The sequence below is a fragment of the Geotrypetes seraphini genome, chromosome 8 (assembly GCF_902459505.1).
Source record: "Geotrypetes seraphini chromosome 8, aGeoSer1.1, whole genome shotgun sequence".
In the NCBI taxonomy this organism is placed as follows: Eukaryota; Metazoa; Chordata; class Amphibia; order Gymnophiona; family Dermophiidae; genus Geotrypetes; species Geotrypetes seraphini.
In genome coordinates this window covers 29,774,349-29,793,107 of record NC_047091.1, presented here as the reverse complement: position 1 = coordinate 29,793,107, position 18,759 = coordinate 29,774,349, and the positions used below count along the sequence as shown (strand labels likewise).

The following is an 18,759-nucleotide window of genomic DNA, read 5'->3' as shown; positions in this document are numbered from 1 at the left end:
TTTGCATCCCAAATGTATGACCTTGCATTTCTTAGCATTAAATCTTTCAGACCGTTCCTCAAACTCACTAGGTCTTTCCTCATGTTTTCTACTCTATTGCAGATTTTGGTATCAACTGCAAAGAGGCAAATCTTACCAGCCCTTCAGCAATATCGCTTATAAAAATGTTAAAAAGAACAGGCCCAAGAACAGAACCTTGAGGCACACCACTGGCAACCTCCCTTTCCTCAGAGCCATCTCCATTGACCACTACCCTCTGTCACCTTCTACTCAACCAGTTCCTGACCCAGTCCATCAATTTGGGGCCCATACTGAGGGCACTCAGTTTATTTATTCGATGTCTGTGTGGAGCACTGGCAAAGGCTTTGCTAAAATCTAAATACACCACATCTAGCGCTTTCCCTCTATCCAATTCTCTGGTCACCCAGTCAAAAAAATTGATCAAATTTATCTGACAACATCTGCCTCTACCAAATCCATGTTGCTTTGGGTCCTGTAATCTACTGGATTCTAGAAACTGCACTATTCTCTGTTTTCCATTAATTTATTTACCACAGAAGTCAGACTTCCCGGCCTGTAGTTTCCTACTTATTTCTTACTTCCACTTTTGTAGAGGGACCTCATCTGCCTCTCTCCAATCCTCCATTACCACTCCGGACTCTAAAGAAGCATTGAAAAGGTCAGCCAGAAGAACTGCCAGAACTTCCCTAAGTTTCTTCAGTACCCTCGGATGTACAGCATCCAGCCCCATCGCTTCAGCCACCTTTAGTTTAGCTAGCTCCTCACGAACACAGTTTCTGAAACTCGATCAGGGTCTGCCATATCTCCAGCCCTATTTGCTTTTGTTTTCTGTGGTCCTGCTCCTGGCGCTTCAGCTGTGAACACAGAACAGAAATATTTATTAAGCGATTCAGCCTTATATTTATCACCTTCTACATACTTCTCCCCTTCACCTTTGAGTCCCATAATGCCACTTTTACACTTCCTCCTATCACTAATATATCTAAAAAATATCATGTCCCCCCATTTTACTGTCTGCTATTTTTAGCTTCCATTTGCATCTTTGCTTTCCTGACTACTCGACCAGCCTCTCTTAACTTTTCCAGATATTTTTTGCCTGTCTTCCTCCAATCTTTTGTAGTTTATGAAAGCTAATCTCTTATGCCTTACCTTCTCAGCTGCTATGCTTGAAAACTAGGGTGGCCTTCTTTTCCTCTTAATTTTACTTACTTTCCTTACAAAATGGTTTGTCGCCCTTACAATAGCTCCTTACAATAGCTTTCCCACTTCTTCCAGATGTTCCTTCACATAATCTCCCATCTGAACAAAATTAGGTGTGTATTTTTTTTAAGTTTAGAACCTTCACTTGTGAATGATTCTTCTCTACACCTGTCTCTATGTTTCTGTGTTAGCTAGGTTGGCTTCTCTGGAAGTATTGCCAGATTAAATGTATTTGTGAAAATTTGAAGTCAGCTGCAGCTTTATATGTGAACAAAACTAGAAACTGATCCATGCTTTCATCTTGGAATAGGTCCCTAATGTGGAAGAAAGAAAGACCACAGAGAGAACCTCTCTATGACCATTTTAGCAATAAATGGATCCATAGGATGGGGTAAACAAAGTAAGATACTCCAAATTTTTCTATCCATCCTTGTCTAGAGCTGACTCTACTTTCCTGTATCTGTAAAGCTTAATGCAATTAAATAATGCTTTTCTAAAGAGACATACAGTATATAACAGAAGCCCTTGGCTTTCATTTTGGCTGTAGACCTCCTGTGATGGACTTGAGTTTTTCCTACTCTAACCAGAGACCACTTTATAATATTTGATCTTTTTGAAGCACTGGAATCTTGAATGATTTATTGAACAATCAATTCCTTTATCTACCTTGTACTTTCAAGTGATTCATCTGTGGCAGGCAATCAATCAAGCTTGGAACTTGCAGCCTGTGTTTTGCCTGGTGGGTTGGAATATTCTATCAGGCTGAATGGGATTTTTTTATTTTTATTTTTTTTAATTATTGTCAGCCTCCTGATTTTGTTTGATTAGAATGCATAAAAAAGGAACCAAAAATGGCAACTGCATTTTTTCATCTGTTTTTAAAATCGGTTAAGTAGGTTAGTGACATTTAACCAAAGCCACCCATGTACTTTGTGACTTCATGACCTTGGGCATGCTATGGCTGCAGGTAACGCCTTTTCACAGGAGTAACTAAGGGCTCCTTTTACAAAGGTGCGTTAGGGCCTTAACGCGTGCAATAGCGCGCCCTAAATTGCCACACGCGCTAGATCTTAATGCTGGGGTTAGTTCTAGAAGTGTAGCGTGGGTTTAGCTCGCGCTAAAATCCTGCGTGCGCTAAAAACGCTAGCGCACCTTGGTAAAAGGAGCCCAAAATGAATATATAAAGAGTTCAGCTCTTCAAAAACCAACTCTCCTCCCCTTTGGAAGCCATGGACTGAGCAAAATTTGGGTTTGGGATACATGTGGACAGAGCATGAATAGGGTATAGGTGGGGCTCCCACATATGGATGTTACCTACAGAATACTGGAAGTTACACCCTAAAGTGTGGTTCTGAGGTGCAATTTTCCCCGTTATTGACATGTAACAAGTACGCCTACCCAATTATAGGTGTACAGATGCTGATTTACGCAAGTATCCACTAACGGAATCTTGGCGCATAGATGCTGTCATAGAGCTAGCGCTCAGTGAACTACAGCTGGACACCTACTTACACAATTGAACTTCCACATGGATTTTATAAATGGTGCTCAAAACTGCAAGCACAAATTTGAGTTCATGTCCTATTTGCCCATGCAGTTTGAGGAACCAGCCAATTAGCACTAGAAATTGGACTCTAATTCAATTATTGATTCTAGCAACAATTTGGATTTAAATGCACATCTTGCTAAGAACATAAGAATTGCCACTGCTGGGTCAGACCAGTGGTCCATCATGCCCAGCAGTCCGCTCACGCGGCAGACCTCTGGTCAAAGACCAGCACCCTGAGACTAGCCCTACCTGCGTACGTTCTGGTTCAGCAGGAACTTGTCTAACTTTGTCTTGAATCCCTGGAGGGTGTTTTCCCCTATGACAGACTCCGGAAGAGCGTTCCAGTTTTCTACTACTCTCTGGGTGAAGAAGAACTTCCTTACGTTTGTACGGAATCTATCCCCTTTTAATTTTAGAGAGTGCCCTCTCGTTCTCCCTTCCTTGGAGAGGGTGAACAACCTGTCCATATCTACTAAGTCTGTTCCCTTCAGTACCTTGAATGTTTCGATCATGTTCCCTCTCAGTCTCCTCTTTTCAAGGAAGAAGAGGCCCAGTTTCTCTAATCTTTCACTGTATGGTAATTCCTCCAGCCCCTTAACCATCTTAGTCGCTCTTCTCTGGACCCTTTCGAGTAGTACCATATCCTTCTTCATGTACAGCGACCAGTGCTGGATGCAGTACTCCAGGTGAGGGCACAGCATGGCCCGGTAAAGCGGCATGATAACCTTCTCCGATCTGTTCTATAAAGATGCGTATGTAAATTTCTTAGCGCACCACTGGGGTATGGTCATGTCAGGAGCATGGGCAGGCCAGGGGTTGTACACTAAAGATGTACGCAGTATTATAGAGTTTGGGGGATCTGTGCACAATTTAGGAACCTGGATTTACATTAGGCTTCAGTTGGTGTAAATTCTCATGCCTAAAGTTGGGCATGGAAGATGATTCTTTAAAATGCGTTTAGTTCTGGTTGCCGTATCTCAAAAAAGACACAGTAAATTAGAAAAGCTTGAAGGAAGAAAAGCAACTGATGTGACAAACAGAATGGAACTCCTCTCGTATGAGGAAAGGCTAAAGAGGTTAGGGCTCTTCAGCTTGGAAAACAGGCGACTGAGGGGGGATATGATTGAGGTCTGCAAAATCCTGAGTGGTGTAGAACGGGTACAAGTGGATCACTCTTATATTCATTCAGAAATTACGAAGACCAGGGGACACTCAACGGAGTTACATGAAAAATACAAATAGGAGGAATTATATTTTTCACTCAATGAATAGTCAAGCATTGGAACTTGTTACCTGAAGATGTTTTATAACAGCGGTTAAGTCAAAAGTAATTAGTGGTGAAGTAAATGCTCTCAAAATATACAAAACTGAGAGGTCAAAATCATTGACAGAAATATTACTGGAGACAAGACTTCTCAATGTATAAATCAAATAGTTAGATTTAAAAAAGGATGTCAGAAGCTAGGCTTATACTGTTTTCACATACACTCAGATTTGTGTAATCCGACCAAAAGCCGTGGCTCCTATAGCCGAACCCACCGTCCCATTACAGCAACTATTTCTTTGGCATTTGAAGTCTTTCATATCTCCTTTGGGTTCCTTGAAACAGAACCTTGAAACATGGCCCATGTCAGGACCTGTTAACACCTTTTACAGCTAAGTGGAGTGGTTTTTCCTCTTATTGCCATTGAGAACAAATTTAGTATTTTAAGAGCACTTTGCCTTTATTTATTATTATCTTTGCACCAAAGTCATACACAGTGATGGGACGGTGGGTTCGGCTATAGGAGCCACGGCTCTTGGTCGGATTACACAAATCTGAGTGTATGTGAAAACAGTATAAGCCTAGCTTCTGACATCCTTTTTTAAGTCTACCTATTTGATTTATACATTGAGAAGTCTTGTCTCCAGTAATATTTCATTCTTATAACAGCGGTTGGCATAGCTGGGTTTAAAAAAGGGTCTGGACCTGGAGGAAATGTTCTACCTGCTATTGAGAAAACCGTAGGGAAAGTCACTGCTTGCCCTGGATTGTTAGCATGGAATGTTGCTACTCTTTGGGATTCTATGTGGAATCTTGTTACTGTTTGAGATTCTGTCTGAAATGTTGCTACTGCCTGGAGTTCTGGAATCTTCCTACTCTTTGGGGATTCTGCATGGAATGTTGCCACTATGTAGGGTTCCGGAATCTTGCTTACTCTTTGAGATTCTGGAATGTTGCAATTCTTTACGTTTTGGCCAGGTACTTGTGACCTGGATTGGCCACCGTGGATACAGGATACTGGGCTAGATGGACAACTATATAAAGTGATCCAAACAAAGGTATGAAAATCAGGAAGAAATGTTTCAGAAATGAACTGTTTTTTTCCCATATGCATTCCTATCTTCCAACATATAACTACCTTGGTGGCTCAGTCTTTTAGAAATGTTTCCTTAATAAGCCTGCTATTTGAGAATTAACATTCGCTCTACAAAGCATTTCTAGTATTTAATTCTCAGATAAAAACAGTCCAAAATACTGCTTTCCAAAGACGTCTCCAGTGTTGGAAGGATGACCGTTTACATTTCTATAGTTACAGAAATACCAGTTTTGCTCTAAGGCAACCATCCAGCTATTAACCAATCCAATCTGCATATCATCAGGGCCTGTTTTGGCGGAAACACCGACTTAATTAAATCTCTCCCTATTGCCAAGGATCTGACAGTTGAAAGGTAAATGGATGGGGCTGCAATTTTACCTTGCCAGCTGGGGTGCCACATGTTTCCAGTTTCTTAATGACACTTCCATATTATCTGGTGTACGATGATTTTACTCAGCCAATATGCTTTGGGATTTGCCTAGTCTAATTAGGAATTCGTTATTGAAACAAAGCAGGAAGTGCATGCATAACCTTACTATCACTCCACTACTTTCCCTTATCTGCAGATTCAGTATATAAATATACTACAGTAAAACCTTGGCTTGTGAGCATAATTCATTCCAGAACCATGCTTGTAATCCGAAACACTCGTATATCAAAGCAAATTTCCCCATAAGAAATAATGGAAATTCAGATGATTCGTTCCACAACCCAAAAAACTTTAATACAAAACACTGTTATGTGCTTGTATTGCAAGACCTCATTTAGAACAGTCACTAAACTCCTGCAGTGTCAGAGAGGGAAGAACCATCGGCTCAGATGTGATGATATGATGTGTGTATACTGTATGTACTTGTATTGCAAGACATTGCTTGTTTCTCAAGTTAAAATTTAATAAAATGTTTTGCTTGTCTTGCAAACCAAGTTACTTGCAATCCAAGGTCTTTCTGTATTTCCCTTTCAATGTGGATGGGGTAATTTTATGTGAAAAGTTCAAAAAAGGTACCTACATGTTTTTTTTAATAAAGTGGACGTGCCCAGAAGCAGCCTTAATGCCATACAGACTCACACACACAAGTTTAACACTTGCTCCGAAGAGGGTCTAAATTTCTACAGCATTCTATGAGCGAACACATGTATTTTATACAATATTCCCCGGATTCTCTCTATGGTGGCTTGTGGCGAGATTGCACAAACAGCTTAATTGTTTAATGAGCTAATTGGCCCCAATAATTGGCTACTAACAATTAATGACTGGCCCTAACTGGCACTGATTAAAGTTTACGAATGCAACTTTCTAAGTGTATTCTATAAATTCCTGCGCGTAAATTCTAATGCACAGATCTAAAAATGGGATGTGGCCATGAGAGGGGCATGGGCGGTCCCTGGTCCACGCTGAATTTTAGGCGTGGGCATTTACTCCAGGTTTTATTTGGTATAAATGGCCACACCTAAATTTTCAAGTTTCAAGTTTATTGGCATTTGATGAATCGTTTATCACAATATCTAAGCGATGTACATAGTAAAAGCCACCAGACGGTGGTTTAACATACAATTTAGACAGGTTAGACATAGAACAGACAATTTACTAATAATATTATTAAAATTGACGAAAAAAGTCAAAGTAACTTAAATAAAGTTAAAAATTGTTAAAATCTAGACAGACATGAATTGGTAGGGAGGAGGGGGGAAAAGTTACAATGTCGTTATTTGTTGAAATTTTACATAAAAGGGAAAAAAACAATAAGGAGGGAGGGGATTTAATAAAATTTTGTCAAATTATTATATGATGTAGGAAATTTTTTTAGTATGTCATTTCATGTATCAAATGCATCTTGAAATAGAAAAGTTTTTAACATTTTCTTAAATGAAATAAGGTCTTTTTCGCTGCTAGGTACATTCTATAAACTGTGCCTAACTTTAGATGTGGTTTAAAGAATAGCGCTAGACATGGTTTTATAATGTACCGTTTGTTTTTTTCAAGTGCCATATATACAGAACAGTAGAATCTGGCCCTATGTACAGACATTGCAGCTCTGCCTCTGCTCTGTCTAAGCCACCCCCCTGGGTCAGATCAATGGTCCATCAAGCCCAGTAGCCCGTTCTCATGGTGGCCAATCCAAGTCACTAGTACCTGGCCCAAACCCAGAGAGTAGCAAGATTCCATACAGAATCTCAACGAATAGCAAGATTCCAGAATCCCAGACAGGAAAGCACAGTTACTTACCGTAACAGGTGTTATCCAGGGACAGCAGGCAGATATTCTTAACACATGGGTGACGTCACCGACGGAGCCCTCGGTACGGACCTTTTTAACTAGAAGTTTCTAGTTGGCCGCACCGCGCGTGCGCGAGTGCCTTCCCGCCCGACGGAGGAGTGCGTGGTCCCCAGTTAGGATAAGCCAGCTAAGAAGCCAACCCGGGGAGGTGGGAGGGACGTAAGAATATCTGCCTGCTGTCCCTGGATAACACCTGTTACGGTAAGTAACTGTGCTTTATCCCAGGACAAGCAGGCAGCATATTCTTAACACATGGGTGACCTCCAAGCTAACAAAGAGGGAGGTGGGATGGTTGGCCATTAGGAAAATAAATTTTGTAACACAGATTGGCCGAAGTGTCCATCCCGTCTGGAGAACGCATCCAGACAGTAGTGAGTAGTGAACGTGTGAACTGAGGACCAAGTGGCCGCCTTGCAGATTTCCTCGATGGGCGTGGAACGGAGGAAAGCTACAGAAGCAGCCATAGCTCGGACTCTGTGGGCCGTGACAGTTCCTTCCAGTGAGAGACCGGCCCGAGCGTAGCAGAAAGCAATACAGGCAGCAAGCCAATTGGAAAGTGTCCGTTTGGAGACAGGACGACCCAAACGGTTGGGGTCGAAAGACAAAAAGAGCTGAGGGGCTGTACGGTGAGCTCTGGTGCGATCAAGATAGTAAGCAAGGGCACGCTTACAATCCAGCGTGTGCAACGCCTGTTCCCCAGGATGCGAGTGAGGCTTAGGGAAGAAGACGGGCAGCACAATGGACTGGTTGAGGTGAAAAGCTGAGACCACCTTGGGAAGGAATTTAGGGTGGGTACGCAGAACAACCTTGTCATGGTGAAAAACAGTGAAAGGTGGGTCGGCAACCAGTGCAAGCAGTTCGCTAACCCTCCTGGCAGAGGTGATGGCAATTAGGAAAAGCACCTTCCAGGTAAGAAGCCTGAGAGAAGCTGTGGCAAGAGGCTCAAACGGAGGTTTCATGAGAGCTGAGAGAACCACATTCAGGTCCCAGACGACAGGAGGAGGCTTGAGAGGCGGTTTGATGTTGAAGAGTCCTCTCATGAATCTGGAAACCAGAGGATGAGCCGTGAGGGGTTTTCCGAGAATAGGCTCATGAAACGCAGTGATGGCACTGAGGTGGACTCTGATGGAGGTAGTTTTGAGGCCAGCGTTGGACAGTGAGAGCAAATATTCCAAGACAGTTTCCACCGCTAAGGAGGTGGGTTCTTGATGATGCCGGAGACACCAGGAGGAAAATCTGGTCCACTTCTGATGGTAACATTGGAGAGTGGCCGGTTTCCTGGAAGCGTCCAAAATGAGGCGGACCGGTTGAGATAGATTCTCCGGAGAGGTCAGCCCGAGAGAAACCAAGCTGTCAGGTGGAGCGAAGACAGATTGGGATGTAGCAGAGACTGATGCTGTTGCGTAAGTAGAGTAGGAAACACAGGAAGTAGAATGGGTTCCCTGGAGCTGAGCTGGAGCAGGAGTGAGAACCAGTGTTGGCGAGGCCACCGAGGCGCGATAAGAATCATGGTGGCGTGGTCTTTGCGGAGTTTGGACAAGGTCCGCAACATCAGAGGGAGTGGAGGGAAGGCATACAGGAACCGATCCCTCCAATCGAGCAGGAATGCATCCGGGGCCAGACGGTGAGGAGAGAAGAGTCTGGAGCAGAATTGGGGCAGCTGATGATTGTGAGGTGCTGCAAAGAGGTCCACCTGCGGAGTGCCCCATCGAGCAAAGATGGAGAGCAGAGTCGGAGGGTCCAACGTCCACTCGTGGGGTTGAAGGATGCGACTGAGATTGTCGGCCAGAGAGTTCTGTTCGCCCTGGATATAGACCGCCCTGAGAAAAAGATTGCGGTCCGTGGCCCAGGTCCAGATGCGCAGAGCCTCCACACAAAGGGGGCGAGATCCGGTGCCGCCTTGCTTGTTTATGTAGTACATGGAGACTTGATTGTCCGTGCAAAGGAGGAGAACTTGAGGGCAGAGGAGATGTTGGAAAGCCTTGAGGGCATAGAACATGGCTCTGAGTTCCAGAAAATTGATGTGATGACGACGCTCCTGTGGGGTCCAAAGTCCCTGGGTGCGTAGATCTCCTAGGTGAGCTCCCCACGCGTAGGGGGACGCATCTGTGGTGATGATCATAGAGTGGGGGGGCAGATGAAAAAGCAGACCCCTGGAAAGATTTGAGGAGTTCAACCACCATTGGAGAGATTGCTGAAGAGATGATGTCACAGAGATGGGATGAGAAAGAAGGTCCGTAGTCTGTGACCATTGGTTGGCGAGAGTCCACTGAGGCGTACGAAGGTGGAGGCGTGCCAGAGGAAGGACATGCACCGTCGAGGCCATGTGACCCAGTAGGACCATCATCTGTCGGGCAGGGATGGAGGGGTGCATGAGTACCTGACGGCAGAGATGGAGCAGGGTCCGCTGGCGATCGGAGGGGAGAAAGGCCCTCATTAGCGTGGTGTCCAGAACTGCTCCAATGAATTGAAGTCGCTGGGTGGGAAGCAAGTGCGACTTGGGGTAGTTGATCTCGAACCCCAGGAGGTGGAGGAGAGAGATGGTGTGATGAGTGGCTTGTAGCACGAGTTGAGATGAAGGTGCTTTCACCAACCAATCGTCCAAGTAGGGGAACACCTGGAGGTTGTGAGACCTGAGGAAGGCCGCTACCACTATAAGGCACTTGGTGAAGACCCTGGGTGAGGAAGCTAGGCCGAACGGTAGCACCTTGTACTGATAGTGATGGTGCAGTACCTGGAACCGTAGGTAGCGGCGAGAATTCTGGTTGATGGAGATGTGAGTGTAGGCCTCTTTGAGGTCCAGGGAACATAGCCAGTCGTGTTGAGAAAGAAGAGGGTAAAGCGTGGCAAGGGAGAGCATTCTGAACTTCTCCTTGACCAGACACTTGTTGAGGTCCCTGAGATCGAGAATGGGACGGAGGTCTCCCGTCTTTTTGGGGACCAGGAAGTAGCGGGAGTAGAATCCCTGACCCCTTTGATCTGGAGGTACTTCTTCGATGGCATTGAGAAGGAGGAGGGATTGAACCTCCCTCAGGAGGAGGGGGGTTTGGGATGAGTTTGAAGCAGACTCTACGGGAAGGTTGTCCGGAGGTAGAGTCTGGAAGTTGAGAGAGTAGCCGTGGCGGATGATGTTGAGGACCCACTGGTCCGACGTAATGACTTCCCAACGGCTGGAGAAAATGGTGAGACGACCTCCGATGGGTTGTGGAAGAGGTAGCAAGGGTGGATGACTGGCTATGCCCTGGAGAGAAGAGTCAAAAGGGCTGAGTTTGTTTAGTAGGCTGAGAAGGCTTAGAGGGTTGAGTGGCCTGAGATCGAGCCTGAGCATGATGTTGCTGTTGACGGGGCCGCCGAGATTGCTGGGGAGGCGGATTGAGTGGCCTGGCTGAGAACCTCTGCTGGTAAGATGATTGAGGCCGATAGGGTCGGGCAGGCGGAGCCTTCTTTTTCGGCTTGATCAGGGTGTCCCACCTGGTCTCATGGGCAGAGAGTTTCTGTGTGGTGGAATCCAGTGACTCTCCGAAAAGCTCATCCCCGAGACAGGGGGCGTTGGCCAGACGATCCTGGTGGTTGATGTCCAGGTCGGAGACTCTGAGCCAGGCCAAGCGACGCATGGCTACGGCCATGGCAGAGGCCCGAGAGGTGAGCTCGAAGGAGTCGTATATCGAGCGGACCATATACTTGCGCATTTGGAGAAGGCCAGAGATGTGCTGTTGGAATAGCGGGACCTTGCGCTCAGGAAGGTACTTTTGGAGGGCAGACAGTTGTTGGACCAAATGTTTCAGGTAGAAGGAAAAATGGAAGGAATAGTTGTTTGCCCTGTTTGCAAGCATGGCATTCTGGTAAAGCCTCTTGCCAAACTTGTCCATGGTTTTACCTTCTCTGCCAGGAGGGGTAGAGGCATAGACACTGGAGCCCTGAGTCTTTTTTAAGGTGGATTCAACCAGAAGGGACTCATGGGGCAATTGAGATTTGTCGAATCCAGGAATGGGAATGACACGGTAAAGGTTGTCCAGTTTACGGGGGGCTCCCGGTACCGTGAGGGGATTTTCCAAGTTTTTGTAGAACGTTTCCCGTAGAATGTCATGCACGGGAAGCTTGAGGAACTTCTTAGGAGGTTGCTCAAAATCTAGAGCCTCTAGAAAGGCTTGAGACTTTTTTGAGTCCGATTCCAGAGGAAGGGATAGAGCAGCAGACATTTCTCTCAAAAATTTAGAAAATGAGGACTGCTCTGGTTTAGAGGTGGCATCGGGTGCCGATGGTTCCTCATCAGATGAGGAGGGATCCTCCTCGGTACCGAGAGGAGTTTCCTCCCATAAGTCAGGGTCCCTGACTTCTGGTCGAGACACCGGGGTGGAGGGCGCGGTATGTCGAGTTTTAGACAAGGACTTTCCAGAGCGCACCGAAACGGTACCAGGGGAGGACGACCGGCGTCTATCTCGGTCCCGAGAAGAATGCCGTACCGCCTGGTGCCGAGGAGGATCCAATGTGGCCTGAGAAAGAACCACCGGATCGCCTTGAAGTTGTTGGGCCGAAAGGATCGGCATGGATGTGTTCACCGGTACCGAAGGGGTGGACACCGGGGGCTCGGTACGGGGCTCGGGCCGGTCTGGTACCGGAAGGAGCGGTGCCAGGATAGTGGGCAACAGTTGTTCGAGTTGTTTCTTCAACTGTTCTTCGAGTTGAGCCTTTAAGATGGCCGAGATACGGTCATCTAAGGGTGGCATCGGAACCGCTTTCTTTTTCTTCGGTTCCTTAGATGCCGCTCCACGCCCCGGCGATGAGGAGGCCGATGACGAGGCACTCACCGAGATCGGGGCGGAGCGTTTGCGGGACCGGTGCGATGCCGGTAGGGACGGTGTCGCCACCGTAGCCGGAGGGGCGCTCGAGGGAAGAGGAAGGCTTCTTAGCCGGCTTACCTGGCGCCAGTGACGCCGATGCGGGGTCGGTCGGTGTCGAGGACGACGGTGCCGATTTTTGAGGTACCGCTGTTGAAGGTGAGGAGTCCATCGCCGATTCGGTGCCGAAGAGGAGAGTTTGCTGAATTCTTCGGTTTTTAAGGGTTCTTTTTTGAAGAGTAGCACAGCGGGTGCAGGAGTCCGCCCGATGCTCCGGACCCAGACACTGCAAACACCAATTGTGTGGGTCAGTTATGGAGATCGGGCGCGCACACCGCTGGCACTTCTTAAAACCGACCTGCGGGGGCATGAAGGGGAAGATAGCCTCCGCAAAATCGAAGCCCGAGGCCTGTATACTGGCAACAGGCCCCGCCGGGGCAAAAACGAAAGAAAAAGGGAAAAAAGCAAAGTTTTTTTTTTTTTTTTTTGCAAATCAAAGAAAAATAAACCCGAAGGTAAAGGAAGAAAAATTAAGGAAAAAAGCGCGAGCGGGAAGGCAAAAAAGTGGTTTCAACGGCCGTTGAAAAAACACACGCGTCTTCTTCGCTCCGCGGAGCGAAGAAACTGGGGACCACGCACTCCTCCGTCGGGCGGGAAGGCACTCGCGCACGCGCGGTGCGGCCAACTAGAAACTTCTAGTTAAAAAGGTCCGTACCGAGGGCTCCGTCGGTGACGTCACCCATGTGTTAAGAATATCTGCCTGCTTGTCCTGGGATAATAGGATTCCAGAATCCCAAAGGGTAGAAACATTCCATGCTACTGATCCAGTGGCTTCCCCAAGGTCTTTCTGCCCAAACCTTTCTTAAAACCAGCTACGCTATCCGCTCTTACCACATCCTCTGGCAACGCGTTCCAGAGCTTAACTATTCTCTGAGTGAAAAAATATTTCCTCCTATTGATTTTAAAAGTATTTCCCTGCAACTTCATCGAGTGTCCCCTAGGGCTCCTTTTACAAAGCCGCTCTAGGGCCTTAATGCTCTGAATAGCACGTGCTAAACTGCCACACGCTAGCCGCTACTGCCTCCTTTCGAAAGGAGGCAGTAGATTTTCGGCTAGCGTGTGCTAATATGGTGCATGTGCTAAAACGCTTAGCGCACTTTCGTAAAAGGAGCCTTTGTAATTTTTGACGGAGTGAAAAATCGATCCACTTGTACCCGTTCTACTCCACTCAGGATTTTGTAGATTTCAATCCTATCTCCCCTCAGCCGTCTCTTTTCCAATCTGAAGAGCCCTAACCGTTTTAGTCTTTCCTCATACGAGAGGAATTCCATCCCCTTTATTATCTTGGTCGCTTTTCTTTGAACCTTTTCTAGTGCCGCTATATCTTTCTTGAGATAAGGAGACCAGAAATGAACGCAATATCCAAGATGAGGTTGCACCATGGAGAATACCTACATTCTAGTATTATTTGGAAGTCTGGTTTGGCTGTCTCTGAGACTAATTGCATGGGTTTGATTATTTCAATTGGAAATAGTTTGTAATGTTTGGCCTTGTTTGTTTTTTTCCCCCCCTTTCTTTCCTATCAATATATGGTATTCTTTTATTTTAGCATTTATTTAGCATTTTATACGTATGCCATATTTTATTGTAAGCTGCTTTCTGTAATGGTGGGATATCAAATATTTAAATAAACATATTTTGAGTTGGGATTTTTAATGTTTTGTTGTTGTTCTGGAACAAATGTCAAGGGCATACAGTATTTACCAAAAATGCTTACTGTATTTTTTCTTCTTAGCTATTTCTGGGCAAGAATCCAAAGCTTTACCCGGTACTGTGCTTGGGTTCCAACTGTCGAAATCTCTTTTAAGACTTACTCCAGCCCATCTACACCCTCCCAGCCATTGAAGCCCTCCCCAGTCCATCCTCCACCAAACGGCAATACACAGACACAGACCGTGCAAGTCTGCCCAGTACTGGCCTAGTTCAATCTTTAATATTATTTTCTGATTCTAAATCTTCTGTGTTCATCCCACGCTTCTTTGAACTCAGTCACAGTTTTACTCTCCACCCCTCTCTTGGGAGCGCATTCCAGGCATCCACTACCCTCTCCGTAAAGTAGAATTTCCTAACATTGCCTTTGAATCTACCACCCCTCAACCTCAAATTATGTCCTCTGGTTTTACCATTTTCCTTTCTCTGGAAAAGATTTTGTTCTACATTAATACCCTTCAACTATTTGAACGTTTGAATCCTATCTCCCCTGTCTCTCCTTTCCTTTAGGGGATATGTATACCCTAGAGGAAAGGAGAGACAGGGGAGATATGATTCAGACGTTCAAATACTTGAAGGGTATTAATGTACAACAAAATCTTTTCCAGAGAAAGGAAAATGGTAAAACCACATTATCTGGGAAGAGTGCACACTCTGTAAGAAAAAAAAGTAGTCTCTTTGCACATAAGGCCAGATTCAGTAAAAGGCATTGAAAATGAGCATAAAAAAATAGACCCTAAATGCAAGTTTACAAAAGTCACGTAGCCTTTGTTGAATAACTCTTAGCAGCAATTTCCATGCCTAACTCTGGGCGCTGGCTGAAACCTTGTGAAAATGCTGAAACCTTGTTAAAAATGCTGGTGTCCAAGTTAGGTATTCTGTAACTACTCACTCAACAATTTGGAACTCCCTTGACAAGCTCCTGGCCACACCCCAGTTTGAGTTTCACGCCATTAGAATTATAAGGGACCGCTGAAAAGTTTCAACCCAACCACGAAGAGAATGATGTGGAGTCAATGATATGAATGAAACAAAAAGTGTCAAGAAAAGTGTGGAATAACTTGTAAGTTTCCTGGCTCCACATCATTCTCTTCTTGGTTGGGCTGAGAACTTTTCATTGGCTCCTTGTATTGTGATGTCATAATGCCTCATTCCACCAATGTCTAAGAGCCAACCTCATCAGTGATGCCACAATGGCTTGGTTTCCCTATACTTGTGCCCATTTGCTAGATGCATTTGCCTCATTGAAATGAAAAGTGTAGAATAACTTTTAGGTTCCATGGCTCCACAGAACTTTTCAGCAGCTCCTCGTATTACTGACCAATTAATTTTGCCACAAAGAACAGCCCATTCCAAATACCCGTGTGTGGTCTACATGTTCACTGCATGGAACGCTCATGCATGTTTACCCCTGCTCAAATGGATAAGATCCCTTTTTTTTGTGTGTAAACAAGCTTTACACACTGAAACTGCTCTAGAAAATTACATCAGGAGTGGGCAAAATCCCTCACTGAGTGTGAGAGGCAGAACCGTGATAGTGGTTATTAGCTCAGGGAGCCACGTTGCATGCTGGGCACTGCTCCCGATGCTCATAGAGTTCCTATGAGCGTCGGGAGCAGCGCGGAGCATTCAGGGCAGCTCACTGCGCTAATAACCACTATCGCGGTTCAGTAAAAGGGGGCAGGAAGTCCCTGCTGCATTTCAACCTTAACTATGAGTCTAGGTTGCCAAGATTGACCAAATAAAGCTACAAACTGGTAGGCGTCTGAAAATTAAAATGAGAGAAACTGTGCAAGGCTGGCTAGCAATTCTACCGCAAACTGCCATTCGTGCCACGCTGCTCTGTATGATATCACATGCAGCCGGCTTAATTACTGTCAGTTGTACAGATTGGGAAAAATGCAGACAATGGTATTTAGGAAAAACAAACTGTAAATATCTAAATACTCCTCTGGTGCTTTGAGAAATCTTATATCGGGTAGCATTTCTTTCTGTAATAAGCATATACATGATGATTAAAAAAACAAAAACATCATTGGCAATTAGTTTAACCTCTAAACAGGTTCCTTGGAGACGTATCTCCCAACCTCTCTCATTCCAGAAGAAAAAAATATTTAAGAGATGTCTGGTAAGGTTTATCAGACAGTTTTGTCTTTTATGCAAATTTCTGGATTGTGGTTACTTATTGTTTGTAGATCGTGAATCAAGTTGTGTGGCTTGTATATCATTTGTATTTCTTTGGCCGAAACACGAATCATGTCGGATCATTGGGTTTTTAGAATCTTGTTTTCTTTTGATTTTGATTTTTCTGTGGAGCAGTTTTTCCTGTTTTCAAAGTATAATAAGGTTTATCAAGAACATAACATAAGAACATAAGAATAGCCTTACTGGGTTAGACCAATGGTCCATCAAGCCCAGTAGCCCGTTCTCACATTAGCCAATCCAAGTCCCTAGTACTTGGCCAAAACCCAAGGAGTAGCAACATTCCATACAGAATCCCAAGGAATAGCAAGATTCCAGAATTCCAGAGAGTAGCAAGATTCTAGAATCTCAAGCAGTAGCAACATTCCATGCTACCGATCCAGGGCAAGCAGTGGATTCCCCCATTTCTTTCTCAATAACAGACTATGGACTTTTCCTAAAGGAACTTGTCCAAACCTTTTCTTAAAACCAGTACGCTATCCGCTCTTACCACAACCTCTGGAAATGCATTCCAGAGCTTAACTATTCTCTGAGTGAAAAAAAATTTCCTTCTATTGGTTTTAAAAGTATTTCCTTGTAACTTCATCGAGTGTCCCCTAGTCTTTGTGATTTTTGACTGAGTGAAAAATCGATCCACTTGTACCCATTCTACTCCACTCAGGATTTTGTAGACTTCAATCATATTTCCATGGTATAAGAGAGTGTGTGTGTGTGTATGGTGCAGTAGTTAGAACTACAGCCTCCGCACCCTGAGGTTGTGGGTTCAAATCCCTCACTGCTCCTTGTTACCGTGGGCAAGTCACTTAATCCTCTCATTGTCCTAGGTACACTAGGGGCTCCTTTTACTAAGCTGCGCTAACGGTTTTAGCGCGTGCTAAATTGCCCCACACACTAGACGCTAACGCCAGCATTGAGCTGGCGCTAGTTTTTGGCACGTAACGCGAGGTTAGCGTGCGCTAAAAACGCTAGTGCACCTTAGTAAAAGGAGCCCTAGATAGAGTTTGAGCTCATTGGGACAAACAGAGAGAAAAAAAAGTTTTTATTCCTCTGTGTGTAAATAGTGTCTGTCTGTCTGTTTCTCTTTTTCAATATATACATGAAAAAGAGAGACAGACAGACAGATTTTGTGTTGGGCACAGTGGTGTAGCTAGGGAGTTTGGCACATGGAGAGGTGGTGCCCGACATCACCAAACCATGCGCCCCCCCCCCTATTCTTCCCCAATGCTTGAGCTCCCCCCGCCCCCACATCTCTCGAAATGTTCACTGTCACGAGCAGTATCTTCCACCTGCTTCTCGCCCCGGCCTCAGCTCCCTACGGACGTCATGTTCTGGTCCCGCAACCAGGAAATGATGTCAGAAGGAAGCCGCGTGCGAGAAGCAGGTGGAAGATGCTGCTCGTACCGGTGAACATTTAAAGAGGTATGGGGGTGGAGAGGAGAAGACGGTGCCTTGGGCATTCTGCCCCCCCCCTCCTTTACTGCACCGCTGATTGGACACCCAAATTTGGGCATGGATCCCAGATCCACAGGTAAATTAATTAGTCAATAAGGCATTAACAATCAGTTATTAGAGTTAACATGTACTTAGGAGTTGGCACTTGGCATTAATTAGGATTTACGTACCCTATTTTATGACTTACATGCCTACATTTCAGTGTGTGCAACTGAAAAGGGGGTTTGGCCGTGGGAGAGGCATAGGTGGGTCAGGGGCATTCGCAGAAATTGGGCGGAATTAAAGAATTCCTGTAGTTGCTTGCCTAACTACCATCAGTTGGTCAACAGCCGTTGGCATGTTCAAGCATCTCAAAGTGTGCCAAGCTAGCATTCTATAAGGGGCGGTCTGCGCAGGGCACCCTTAGCACGGATCATAACGTAAAGCACCAGTTACTGAATCTGGCCTATTTACACAGACCGAAGAATAAAAGCTGTTCTCTCTCATTGGCCCGATATTCAGCATTCCATGCGACATAGCTGGTAACCACCAACATTCAGTGGCTCACTGGCTAAGTTCATCAGTCGAAGATAGCGCATAAAAGAGTGGTATATCTTTGGCCGTTGAGACTTAGCTGGCTATGTCTTGACCGGACAAAAATAGACCTAAAATTCAATGCGTATGGCCAGATATAGTGCTGGCATTGAATTGACAGGATCGCCGCTGACCGTGGAAGGTCAGGGCGATCTCCTGTGGTCTGAATATTAGCCTGAACGTGTTTAGGAATGAGCAGCCAGAAATCTTTCATCTCTTGTCATTGGAGGGGATTTTCTGGATGTTTTGTTGGTTTCTGATAAAAGCGTTCATTCTTTGAAAATAGAACGCGCTATGTGGAAAGAGGGTGAGCTCTTTTACTGAGCTTGCGCGAGCACAATGGCATGGGAAAGTGTGCAGGCTATTTTCCGCAAACCACAAAATACAGAAGATGTTATTTCTGCTCATTTTTGTTTCTTAACAGAGCAGGTTATTTCATCTACATTTTCCTATGTCGTTGCAAACATTAGCCTGCTCCTAACTCTGACTTCTTCTCAGCAAGGTTGTGCTAGAGCG

The 18,759-nt window shown here is 45.3% G+C and overlaps 1 protein-coding gene across 1 annotated transcript in view; it reads left to right on the top strand.

Annotated features, from left to right (window-relative positions):
• GRIK3 (glutamate ionotropic receptor kainate type subunit 3) overlaps positions 1-18,759 on the top strand; it is a 320,591-nt gene that overhangs the window by 19,859 nt on the left and 281,973 nt on the right. The gene's annotated exons all lie outside the window — the stretch shown is intronic.